Genomic DNA, 13,868 nt, shown 5'->3' on the forward strand with positions numbered 1-13,868 from the left:
CGTTATCACAGCGATGTAATGCAATTGGTACTGTTGGTGCATCTCTTGTGCGGCAACTGGAGGGAGATCAAGTTTTTAAGTGAGAGGCCTCCCATTCCGTGGTGACGTTGAGCTTCTAGGGTCAGCGCACAATGGAAACTACTTATTTCTCAGTTTGATCCTTTTTGGATGATCACATTCAGAAATATGGTCAGAAGGGTAGAGGCAGTACATCCTATTTGTCTTCTACAATATGCAAGGAACTAAGCGGGTCATTGCAGCGGAGCTACAGCATGCCAAATATTTTTCAGTGATCATGGTTCAACACCTGACCTATCTCATGTGGACCAGCTTACTTTTATTTTCAGATTCGTCAATAATGGGGGGAAAGTTGTTGAACGATTTATTGGATTCGAGCCTATTGAAAGCCATACTGAGGTGAGCCTGGCTGACAGTGTACTTGGAATGATCAGGGACCTGGGCTTGGATCTGTCAAATTGTCACAGCCAATCATATGACAATGCCAGTAACATGTCCGGCTGATACAATGGTCTTCAGGCCTATTTAAATAAACAAAACCCTCTAATTCACTACATACTGTGCGCTGCACATTCTTTGAATTTGGTTGGTGTCAATAACATTGACAACAGCTGCCAAGAGGCTAGTAATTTTTTGGGGATACTGCAGTTCATGTACAGTTTTTGCACTGCATCAACTCACCGGCAGAATAAAGTTTTCCACAATGCTGACAGTAATAAATATGACTCTGAAATCCCTATCAAGCACGCGATGGAGCTGTCGCGCTGACTCAACATCAGCACTTTGGAAGTACTACAGCTCAATAAGGGATGCTTTGGGGAGTTTGTCAGGTGACATGCATGAAACTCTTGATACACAATGTGAGGCAGCTTTGTTGTGTGGCAAAATGGAATGCTTGGAAACAGCCTTCATGGCCCATTTCTGGGATGACGTTCTACACAGGTTCAAGATGACAAGTGAGCAGTTGCAGAAAAGCGACATTGATTTAAAGACTTCTGTGCGACTTCTGGAGTCTTTGCTGTCATTTGTGGCATCGCTTCGGGATCAGTTTTCAGACTTGCCATGGCTGTTAGAGATGTGTGCCAGACCTATCAGCACAACCTTCATCGGATAAGGAAATGGAAAGCATTTGCAAATGAAACCAGGGACCATGAAGTCACAATTGAGAGCAACAAATTTCAAGTTGAGATTTTCAACATGATGATTGATCAGTTACTCAGCTGTCTCAATCAATGACTGGATGCATACGGGCCTCTGAATGATTGCTTTGGTGTTTTTTTTATTGCAAGGAGTCTGACACCAGTGATTTTCGTAAGTGGGCCAATACACTTTCCTCTGCTAACCCAACTGATTTGGATCAGAGCTTTGCAGACAAGCTCAAATTGAACAGACGAGTTCAATTTAAGTTTTTTGTAAGAGGTGAGCAGGATAGATCAACTTCAAAACTGCTGCAGATTGTGTTGAGAAATGGCCTATAATCAACCTTTCCAAATGTGTTTGTTGCCCTCAGACTTTTCTTGACTCTACCTGTTAATAAATGTGAGGGTGAAAGACTGTTTTCGCAAATGGCAAGAATAAAAAAACTAACTCAGAACAAGTACAAGTACAGGACATTTTCACCAAGGGGGGTACTCACTTTTGTTGCCAGCGGTTTAGATATTAATGGATGTGTGTTGAGTTATTTTGAGGGGACAGCAAATTTACACTGTTATAAAAGCTGTAAACACTACTTTAAATTGTAGCAAAGTGTCATTTCTTCAGTGTTGTCACATGAAAAGATATAATCAAATATTTACAAAAATGTGAGGGGTGTACCCACTTTTGTGAGATACTGTATGTGTTAGAAATGCCTTTGTGCACTTTCATTGATGGCTATTGAGTACGAACTTGTCAGAGAGCTGGACTTTGATGACGTGGTGACTGAATCCTTAAGGAAGAAATCAAGAAAGAGGAAGATCTTCTAAGGTAAGAGGCATGATTTAATTACATTTATTGATGTGTGCTGTTCATTTTTCATTGGCCGCTGTAGCTTAATGAACAATCAATTGAATTTTGTAACCGACATAGTTTTACATATATAACTAGCTGAGGTTGAGTTGATAGGAGGAGGGGTGGGAGGTGCCCATGATGCCTTCCTGCCCAGGGCCCCAGAATTTGTTAATCCGGCCCTGTTAGGGGTTTGTTCAAATTCCTGAGTATGAGCAACAGTAATTTTTATAATAATAGCTAACCTTAGTGAGCACTATTACAAAAAGTCCTTTGCCCAAAAAGGTAAAATCAAACTACAGGTTACTCTTCATTTATATATGGCGTCTAATATTTTGGACACATCTGCTGTTGCAGGGAAATAAAACACACGTTGATTATGGTCTACGGGAGGCATAATTACAACAAACACTTATTCATATTCCTGAATAACAGACACAACACTTCTAAAAACTGAGAATGAGGAGGAAGTTAAGGTAAGCAAACTCTCCACTCTCAAGGGGTTTCGTGGACAACGGTTCAAATGGCATTCCACTCAACCCCCTAATTCTTTACAGCAGTGACAGGCTAACCAATGCCAGACTCAGTATTCAAGCCCTTTTGCAAGGGAACACTGGTTTTTGAAAGTAAACAATAACAATATTCAACAAATACAATTTTACCCTCAAGTAACCAACACTTTTTTCAAAACTAAACTTTTTCTAGACAATTCATAAAAAAATCTCCTCCCACTCGCAGTACCGCTGAATCACTGACAATCAAACTTTGCGACTTCAACAATAGGTGGAGCAGTGCCAAAGTTTAATAGGAGATAAAATGCTGAAAACATTCACACTAACAGCCACTTATGGTAAATAAGCAAGCTGCCGAATCCTACCATAATTCAGAGCTTGGCAGAGAATCCCGGTTTCCAGCTCTGTCTGCAAGAGGAAACCATCCAGGTTTCAAAATGTATACCTGATCTCTCCATGCAGTAGATTCGCCCAAAGCAGAATGCCATAAATCTTACCCAGCTGTTCACATCTGTTTGTCTCCAGCTGTTGAGGCTATCTAAAACCTGATCTGAGGTGATTCTTCAATCAACACACAGCCGTCTTCCTCTCAACAACAGTATGACATGTACAACACTCACACCAATTCTGCCAGTGAGAAAACATGCACAGACAAGTGCAGCAACAAGCGTTCCTATTCCAGAAACATAGATGGTGTCATATTGACTGGATATTACTCAGCAAGAAGCCATCAGGCGATGCATGATAAACAAGTTTCTTTATGTTCCTGTAGCTCAACTAGTGGAGAATTGCACTAGCAATGGCAAAGTCATGGGTTAGATTCCCAGGAAACAGACATACTGTTCAAATATACAGTAAACTGCATGCCCATTTATTAGGCAAGTGAGAATTCTGATCTTATTATTATTATTTCCATGCACATTTTCCATCTCCAAACCATATAAACTTGAATGCTTATTGGTTTCAATAATTTCAGGTGGTATGTATTTGTGTAATGAGGGAGGGTGTGGCGAAAGTGACTAACACCTTATAACAAAGTGTGCATAATTATAATTAAGGTGTTGCATCCTACTTTCAGAAGAAATAGCTAAACTATTGAGGCGTGACCACCGGACAATCAAACATTTTGTCAACTGGGGTGCAAAAAATCATGGAGAAGAAAAGGCGCAAATGAATAGCAAAATACTTAAACGTGAAGCTACCAGGAACCCATTATCCTCCAATACTACCACATTCCAGAACTGCAACCTACCTGAAGTGTACAGAAGTACAAGGTGTCAAGTGCTCAGAGACACGGCCATGGTCAAGAATCCTGAAACACGACCACCACTGAATATATTCACAAGTTGAAGCGTCAAGATTGGACCAATAAATACAAAGGTTTTGTGGACAGATGAAATGAGAGTTACTCTTGATGGACTAGATGGATGGGCCCGTGGCTGGATCACAAATGGACACAGGGCACCATTTCAAGTCAGGTGCCAGCAAGGTGGAGAAGGGTTACTGGAATGGGCTGCTATCATTAAGGATGAGGTAGTTGGATCTTTTCGAGTTGAAGATGGACTAAAACTCAACTCTCTAACCTACTGCCAGTTTCTGGAAAGTACTTTCTTCAAGCAGTGGTACAGGAAGAAGTCCTCAGTATTCAAGAAGGCCATGATCTTTATGCAGGACAATGCTGCATCACCTGCATCCAAGTACTGCACTGCTTGGCTAGCCAGCAAGGGCCTCAAAGATAACCAAATAATGACACATGGCCTCCTTCCTCGCACACTTAAATCCTAATGAGAACTTGTGGGACCTTCTCAAATGTGAGATTTACAGTGAGGGAAGACAATGCACCTCTTTCAACAGCATTTGTGAGGCTGTGGTTGCTGCTTCAATTAAGTTAATCGTGAACAGATCAATAAACTGACAGACTCCATGGATGGAAGGCTCATGAGAGTTACTGAAAAGAAGGGTGTCTATTGGTCACTGAATATTTTTGAAAGGCCCAAAATTGTATTTAATTGTCATTTTGTGTTACTTATTAGTTGCACCTACTCTGAAAATTGAGAATAAACAATTGAGTTGGACAAAATTATTTTTGTAATTTAGTTGTAACAAACAAAGTTGTTTAATTATAACTAACATTTACATAAGATTGCATTTGTGCATACATATCTGAAGTGTTAACCAGTTTGTCATTACAAATTATTACACTTCAATTTCATAAATCATAATATAACAAAAAAATTATAATCATCTGACTACTGTACATGTTGTAATTTTTGATTTTGTTATTATTGTTTTACCTGTTTGAGATTTATTTATTTTTGTCTGGATTAATCCTGATGTTCAAGATCAAAAGTTAATGGATTAACATTGAAGAAATCCAATATAAAGTTCAAGAATTAGTAATAACTGAACTATTTTTCTGTGTGTTTATCAGACATATTTCATAACCAAATATTAAACTGCTAATAATACCATCAATGCACTTCAATACCGTGGTCATTTTTGTGATCATACCATGTAAATGTCATACCATTACACCCCTAATATGAACATTATTCATTTTTAAAATTTTACATAAATAATACTATTTTAGAAATATGTTACTCAATTAATGTCCTTTAAAGTAATCAATTTAAAGTAACTGTAATCCAATACTAGAATTTAAAATGTACAATTTAAATGTTATGTGTTACACTACTTTTTGACTACAAAAGTAGATAACTAATTACTTTGTAATCAGATTCCACCCAACACTGGTTGTGAGAGATAGAGAGAGCGATAAGCTGAAGCTACTAAATTTATTCAGTGTCAACACTCACACACATGACTTCAGTCTTATGACACCACACGCAGGCCAAGTAAAGTGCAGAAGTGAAGCCAGTTTCCCTGTAATGGAAATTTGCCCATGGAGACCAGCTGAGCCATTAACCAGCAAAACTACTCACATGCTTGCAACTATAATCTATTCTCTCCACTTTGCATACACAGATATCTGAACAGATAGATGGACAGCATGGTTACAGCAGAACCAACAGAGTACAGCAACCTATGAATGCACAAGAGAAATCTGCTAGGAGTCCTCTTAAACAAATAGAACTTTCATAATGTTTAACACGATTGAATATGTACAGGACAAACGTAAGGATCTGTGCTTCTCATTCTGGCAAGTCATGGACATGCACACACAGAGACATATGACCCCACATAGCCTACGTGCAGAAGAGGCAGCCAGTTGTGGAGGGTCACAGCTGATGGACAGGGAAACCAATACAGGCTGATTGTTACCCCCTCCTCCCTTGTTGTTCTTTACTGGCTGAATAAACTGACCCTGCAGGAACAATACAGTAGTCCCATGGGGTATTTCAGAACCACAGGAGCACAGGAAGACAATGCATGTCAGTGTACTTTACCTTGTCCAATAAACCTCAATGTTCCAGTACATGGTAATGTATTTTACAGAAGATCGTCTCCAAGCTGAATGATCCCAGACAAGCGATATTGATCATGTGTTCCCCATCATTAATTTCACAGTGTCCTTACTAAACAGAACCAGCCTTGAACTTACTGCAGCAATGAATAAAATACCAAACGTAAAGCATACAGTTCAGAATGAGACCACATTTCAAATTTCCACTACCTCTGCCAGAGCAGAAGTTTGACACACCAATAAAGACAACAGATGCTGAAGCATAAAGATTAATGTGACCATATGTGAGTTGTTTTCGACATATTGATTCCCAGAATGATAGAGCTTGTTTTCCTATCTTTTTCTCAACTCCAAGTTGACCTTCTGGAAAAATAAAGACAAGTCAATTTGCTCAATGGTGGCCATGTTTCAAAAGCTAGTTTCATACAAAGTTCTCAAAAGTGTGCAAATGAGAACTACTTCACCTTTCTCGATGGGCCATGAGCGCACTAGAGGCCTTCACTCACTTAAAGAAGACAACACAATGGCAAATCATGTTCAAACCATCTCCCAAGCAAACAGCAGCAAAGCAGAATGAAATCAGTGCTTACCAGATCACGATTCGCAGTTCTGCTCTGCCAGCTGCCAATAAATACATGCATCCCGTCCAGGGCCAAAGTCCAAATCCACACACACACGCCCTGCATGCCTGCTTCTCTCTGTTGAGGAGTTTTTCTGGCATTAAACCAACAAATGGATGAGAAGTGAACAGAACACATCAGATAAGAGCGCCTTAATCTCAAGATGGATGCAATTTTAAACAAGACACCTGGGATTTCAACAATAGAGGAGGAATGTCCTTGTACCACACGCCCAGGAAACATCCTCTCTGTTTCTTACATTTAGCCAATACAGAGAAAACTTGAAGCTTGAACACATCCATATTCTGAGTTTTCTGTTATGAATTGGGACAGAGTATGAAATGCAAACATGGTGCTTGGAAACAGGGGCCTCTCTTTCCACTCTTGTTCTTGTTTCCTTTTAACATTGAGATACAGCCATGGCCAAACAGGTGCTGTGCTAAATAAAACACATGAAATTAAAAAATTTCAAATGAATATGAAATAATGGATAATATATTGTGTAATGATCAAAGGTGTTTGACAAAGGCTAGGCTGAGAGGACCTTGCCAAATTCACTTTAAAATTGTGCAAACGGATATCAATTAATTCATTTTAAGAGAACAAATGTAAAAGTCTTGCCTAATAGGGTATGGCACATTTCTAAGATACAACAAAAAACAGACCAAAAGATGATGTGACTTATGTGTAGTTTCAAATAGAAGAAATTGAGAATACAATACAATCATTTTATGAATTGATTTGATAAAGCCCAAGCCTGGTATCGAAAGAGCCTCTCAGAGTCCCAAACACTGATGTTAAACACAGGGAAAATGACACAAAGGTACATGTGACCATTTTAGCAAGTTATATAACAGAACACAATGGACAAGTACATAAGGCACTGCAGTTACAGATATGTGGGCTACAAAAAGCTGTGCCAAAACCACATTGTCAGCTCCGTAGCCCTCTATCACATACCGAGAAGAACTACGTACAGGAACAATTAAATGAAAAATGTTCAATTCAGGAGATTATTATTATAAAAAAAATAAAAAAAAGTTAAGGATACATTTTAGAGGGGAAAGTATTAGATCAATTCTCTATTTATTTTCAAAAAGGAATTTAGAACTCAGATATGAAATACAATGCAATTCTATCCATTATATTGTTCAAGAATGGAATTCTAAACAATAGGATAGGACAAGTGTAACTGTAACACTATTATAATTACACTTTAAAACAAGGTTTGATTTGTTAACATGAGTAAATGCAATAGGTATCATAAACAAAGAATAATCTTTTTTTACAGCATTTATTAATCTTGGTACTTAGTATTTTATCATACCAAATATTATTGTTCATGTTAGTTTATAATGCACTAACTAATAAAAACTAAAAATGAAAATTCTCTCATAATTTTCTCACCCTCATGCAATCCCAGATGTGTATGACTTTCTTCTGCAGAACATGAGGATTGTTTAGGAGAATATTTCAGCTCTGTAGGCCCATTCAACGTAAGTGAATGGTGATCAGACCTTTAAAGCTCCAAAAATCACATAAAGGCAGCATAAAAGTCATCTATACATCTCCAGTGGTTAAATCCATGTCTTCTGATGTGATTTGATAGATCTTAGTGAGAAATGCTGCCTTTATGTGCTTTTTGGAGCTTCAAAGTTCTGGCCACAATTCACTTGCATTGAATGGACCTACAGAGCTGAAATATTCTCCTGAACAATCCTCGTGTTCTGCAGAAGAAAGTCATACACATCTGGGATTGCATGAGGTGAGTAAATGATGAGAGAAGTTTAATTTCTGGGGGAACTATTAATTTAATGTTTATGTATTAGTAAATAGTATATAATATTACACCATTAGTATATAATGTATTAGTATAATGCTAATGTATTTGCATAAGTGCTGTTAAAGCATTGTTATTTTTTAGTTAATTTTACATATTACGTTAACTAATAAAATCTAATGTATGAAACTCGTCTAAAAAAACTCCTGCAGGTACCTGTGCTTCATTACATCTGACAGATGATTATATCTCTTCTTTCAGCAATAATAAAACAAACAGTGATAGAATGAGATCATCTTTGTGCACTAGAATAACAACTATTGACTGCTAAATAAGGAAAATAACCATAGAATGAACAAAGAGAGATTAAAAGACTCATATTTTGTAAATGCAACGCAGACGTTTCACTTTAGTTACAGCAGTGTGTGCAGCTCTATGCGGTGCTTTTGTGATTTATCGGGACATTAGTATTATGCATTTAAAGCAAGAGATATTAAACTAGCTGTGCGCAATTTCAAAGAAAATAGCACATAGATGTGTTCTTAAGAAAATGTTTGCTTTGCTTGAGTTAAAAGTGTACGATTACCGTCATTACGGCCATAAAACCTGATAAAACATGACCAATGTTGCACTGCAAAACCGCAATGTTTAAAAGAGCGGCGCGTCTACCTCCCAATCCCAGGCTGCCATGAAGACAGGAATAAACCACACGGGCTTTGACACGGCCAAGACTCAAATGGGTGGCGCGAAGGAGGCTGTTGTACTCCTCAAATATGCTATTTAAAATTCACCGCAACCGCTGCTGTCAAAACGCTTTGCCGCTAGTCGAGCGCTCCAGATGCGACAGCACACACACCTCCTGACACACCTATGGACTCAGCCAATCGTCGCAGGAGTTATGAGGCCACGCCCACCACCAATTTACGGTCGAGTTGCTGGGCAACAGACTTCATAGCGTAAATGATTATAGAAACAAAAAGTTCACAGACTCGTCAGTGGTTTATTATTTGGCATTTGGCAACAGCTAGTAGTGCAGTACCTGCATAATCTCTCGCCCCATTTTAATTTAATACCATTTAATTGGGCAATAATTGTCTTAATACATTAACTAATTTTGTTTGAATAATCTAAATGACTGATGAATGATTCAGCCCCGTTTATAACTAACTCTACTGCGACCTACTGGTGATATTCTGAAATTACCGCATGATTACTGCTGGAAATAAATGAACTAAATAAATGAAATAATAATCGTAGAAGGTTATAAAATAAATACATTTGATTGGCCTATGTGGCTTAAAATTATTAAATATTTAATATATATTTATATAAATATAATATTATATATGTATATATAATATTCATACATACTCTGGTGACCATAAGTTTGGAATAATGTACAGATTTAGCTCTTTTGGATAGGAATTGGCACTTTTATTCACCAAAGTGACATTCAGCTGATCTCAATGTATAGTCAGGACATTGATTACGTGAAAAATTACTATTACAATTAAAAATAATTTTACTTCAACGTAATTCAAAGTGTTCTCATCAAAAATCCTCCAGTGCAGCAATGACAGCTTTGCAGATCTTTGGTATTCTAGCTTTCAGTTTGTTCAGATACTCAGATGACATTTCAGCCCACACTTCCTGTAGCACTTGCCATAGATGTGGCTGTCTTGTCAGGCACTTCTCACACACCTTACAGTCTAGCTGATCCCACAAATGGTCAATGTGGTTAAGATCCATAACACTCTTTTCCAATTATCTGTTGTCCAATGTCTGTGTTTCTTTGTCCACTCTAACATTTCCTTTGTGTTTTTCTGTTTCAGACGTGTTTTTTCTTTGCAATTCTTCCCATAAGACTGCACACCTGAGTCTTCTCTTTACTGTTGTACATGAAACTGGGGTTGAGCGGGTAGAATTCAATGAAGCTGTCAGCTGAGGACATGCGAGGTGTCTATTTCTCAAACTAGAAACTCTGATGTACTTATCCTCTTGTTTAGTTGTAAATCTATTTCTGTCCTTGTTAGAGCCAGCTGTCAAGCATTGTATAGTCATCATTCCTCAAAACAATGATTGACTGATGAGTTTCTAGAGAAAGCAGTTTCTTTTTTTTTCTTTTCAATTTTGACCTTTTGACCTAATATTGACCTGAAGACATGCCAGTCTATTGAATACTGTGGCAACCAAAAACAAACAAACAAACAAAAAAAAAAAAACACAAAGACAATGTTAAGCTTCATGTAACGAACCAAATAGCTTTCAATTGTGTTTGATATTATGGCAAGTGATTTTCTAGCAGCAAATTTAGCATGATTACTCAAGGATAAGGTGTTGGAGTGATGGCTGCTGGAAATGGGGTCTGTCTAGATTTGATCAAATAGTGATGATGCTGTTTTTTACATCAGTGATGTCCTGACTATACTTTGTGATCAGTTGAATGCCACTTTGGTGAATTAAGGTACCAAATTCCTTCCGAAAAAGCTGTACAATTTTCCAAAATTTTGGCCACCATTGTGTGTGTTTATATATATATATATGGGTGTGTGTTGTACAATATTTTTTTTATTTCTGTAATAACTGGTTATAATTGCTAATGCCACAAAGATTTCAAGTTGTCAGATTCTGGCATGTATTTATTATTTTATGCACATGTTCATTCCATTCTTAGATCTTATTTTTTATATATATTTTAAATAAAGCACAAGAGGACTAAATTTTAAAGCCATTTTTATTGCTATCAAATTTTTAATGCTGTGGTCTATTATGATTCCACTTCTTTAATAGTCTTTGTGAAAAAAGGAAACAGTCTTGAGAACAGAAAGGGCCATACCGAAGTCACAAAGGAATAATATTAAACCATTATGCTATATTGTAATGTTCATAACAAACAAAGCATTTCACCTCACAATAGTTAATTCAGCGCTCTTTCCAGTAATACTGACATAATCAACTTTCTAAGTAAATCAAACTTTTGCAAGGTGACCTGGCTGGGCAATGTGTTAAGCTTCATCACATTCTGTCCCTCTCTCAGGCTGATGAGTGCCAGTCTAGGGCCGCTCGGGTGGATATCTGCCAGCTAGTGCCCATAAAAGCAGTGAAAGGCCAGTCTGCCTACAACCCCGTAACTGTTAACACTGGCTAATGGCCGTCTCTGAGCATTACATGTTTTATTTACGGTACAAGCAACTCTGGCAGAAGTATGGGAAGCTTAACACTGCATCTTTAATAAAGAGTAAAAGAAAACATCATTGTCCTTACATTCAAGGAACAGGAAATACTCTTCATTCATGATATGTCACAGGGTATAAAATTATGCACATTTTGATCATGACTGATTGTAAAGATTAATTATAGCATTATTTAAATGTGACATGCATATTGAAGAAATAAAGTGAAAACAGGCACATTTTTTAATTCTTTTTATTCAAATTCATAGTTTCAGAGTCCTGTGCTGTATGTGTGAGCAATGCATGTGATGAAATCAAGGTGTATGATGTATGAAATGACAAGCTCATAAGTGGAAGATCAGAAACTATGTCACTGTATTCTTAAGAAAAGCAAAGTAAAAGAAATCACTCATTGAACTGAGGATGTCGCTGGCGGTGTTTTGCTGCCCTTCAGGGAAGGCAGTAGGTTGTATAGTTATCTTCTGATGGGGCAAAATCACAACCCTGAAACCACACAACCTACTACCTCACCCTGTACGAACATCACTGATGAATGTTGCACAATAAATAACCATCTGAATTATTACTTACCTTTTAAATAAGAACTATTCTTTTTCCTTAGATAACAGAACCTCTAGCAACCTATCATGCTGACTCAATGTGGATTTTAATAAATAAAATAAAACTATATATTTACAATGACATTAGTTTGACATATTTATTCCAGTTGTCATTATTGTTATTAATGCTTGCAACTTAGAAAAACAGACCTGTATGCACATTTGGCCCGAAAGACAAATTTACTTATATAATTTCAGGACTTTTTTGTAATTACTGACAGTTTGTTGGGAAACATTTTTATGGTCTAGGTGAGATGAGAATGTGTTTTTTTTTTTTTTCAAAAGTGAATATATAACATTTATGTATGCATCAAGAAGAAAAGCATATCTTTAATAAAAAACACAATTATGTTAGAGTCAGCAGTGTTGTTCCTCAGGGTTGATACTGTCTTGAGCCAAGCGATGACATTACGGTCACTTTGGGAAAGACAGTAAGTTGTATAGTTATCTGACAGCAAGGGTTAAACCCTCAAACTATACAACCTACTACCTCACCCCAAATGACAGTCTCTCTCTTTCCTCTTCCCTCAACAATGGCTTTTCTTTTCTCACAAAATTCATAATATAAAAAATAAATGAACAATATCTAACAAATCCCCAGATAAGTGACATTGTGTAATAAGGGCTAAGGTATGACACTTAAGTGTTTGCTCGCACAACTCAATACGACATCTGTGATGACAGTACTGGAAAGCACTATTTCATTTGATGTGCATCATAAACACCCGCTATCACCTCTATCTCCAAAGCTTCAGTCTGGGATCCTTCACAACCATCAAGGTCACCAACATAAGAAGGTAGACAGTCACCTCCTGAGTTAGCCATCTGTGAGAGAGAGAGAGAGAGAGAGAGAGAGAGAGAGAGAGAGAGAGAGAGAGAGAGAGAGAGAGGGAGACGGAGGGAGGAATCCTCAGGCATGAAATCCAAACGCTTCAGTTGCTAAAGTTGTATTTGTTGTATGCCGTGGAGTGCACTCTACTGCTGACCCTGGTAGAAGACAGAAGACCATGTGAGGATTGAGGGTGTTTAGGAACAAGTGTGTGTGTGGTCAGAGCAGAGAGGGTGCAAGCCTGTGGGCAGCAGTGTGGTTTACCTCAAGCAAGGGGGAGGCACACAAACACTGCAGACTCACATAGTGAACCTCACAGGAGTGAGTGGTGTCACAGACACACACACACACACACACGGTTCATTATAAGTTAAGCTCATTAGACAGCATTTGTGGCATAATGTTGATTACTACAACAAAAATAACTTGGTATCACTTTACAATAAGGTTTCATATGTTAACATTAGTTAATGCATTAGATATCATGAACAAACGATGAACAATATATTTTTACAGCATTTATTAATCTTTTGTTCATTGTTATTTCAGAATGCATTAACTAAAGTTAACATATAAATCTTTTGATTTTAAATATGTGTTAGTATATATTGAAATTAACATTAACAGAGATTAATAAATGCTGTAAAAGTATTGATCATTGTTAGTTCATGTTAACTAATGTTGTTATCTAATCTTAACAAATGGAACCTTATTCTAAAGTGATGCCAATAACTTAAACGCGTTGCTTTCCTTTTATTTAAAGAAAAAACAAAACCAAAGTGAATGGGGCCAGTTATTCAAGGGTTTAAAGGCAGAATGTACAGATTATAATTTTATAAACGCACTTACATTAATTCTTCTCTTAAAACTTGTGTATTAATTGAGGTGTTAATTTGTTGAAATTAT

At 37.3% G+C, this 13,868-nt stretch overlaps 1 protein-coding gene across 1 annotated transcript in view; it reads right to left on the reverse strand.

The window, feature by feature from the left end:
- Nucleotides 1-13,868, reverse strand: part of LOC127638811 (peroxisome proliferator-activated receptor alpha-like) — a 55,652-nt gene that overhangs the window by 11,854 nt on the left and 29,930 nt on the right. Inside the window, exons 4-5 of the mRNA XM_052120556.1 lie at nucleotides 12,869-12,958; nucleotides 6,531-6,994 (exon numbers count right to left, since the gene is read on the reverse strand). The gene's annotated coding sequence lies outside the window, so the exon portion shown is untranslated. The remainder of the gene's footprint in view (nucleotides 1-6,530; nucleotides 6,995-12,868; nucleotides 12,959-13,868) is intronic.

This window comes from Xyrauchen texanus, chromosome 47, assembly GCF_025860055.1.
Source record: "Xyrauchen texanus isolate HMW12.3.18 chromosome 47, RBS_HiC_50CHRs, whole genome shotgun sequence".
Taxonomy (NCBI): domain Eukaryota; kingdom Metazoa; phylum Chordata; class Actinopteri; order Cypriniformes; family Catostomidae; genus Xyrauchen; species Xyrauchen texanus.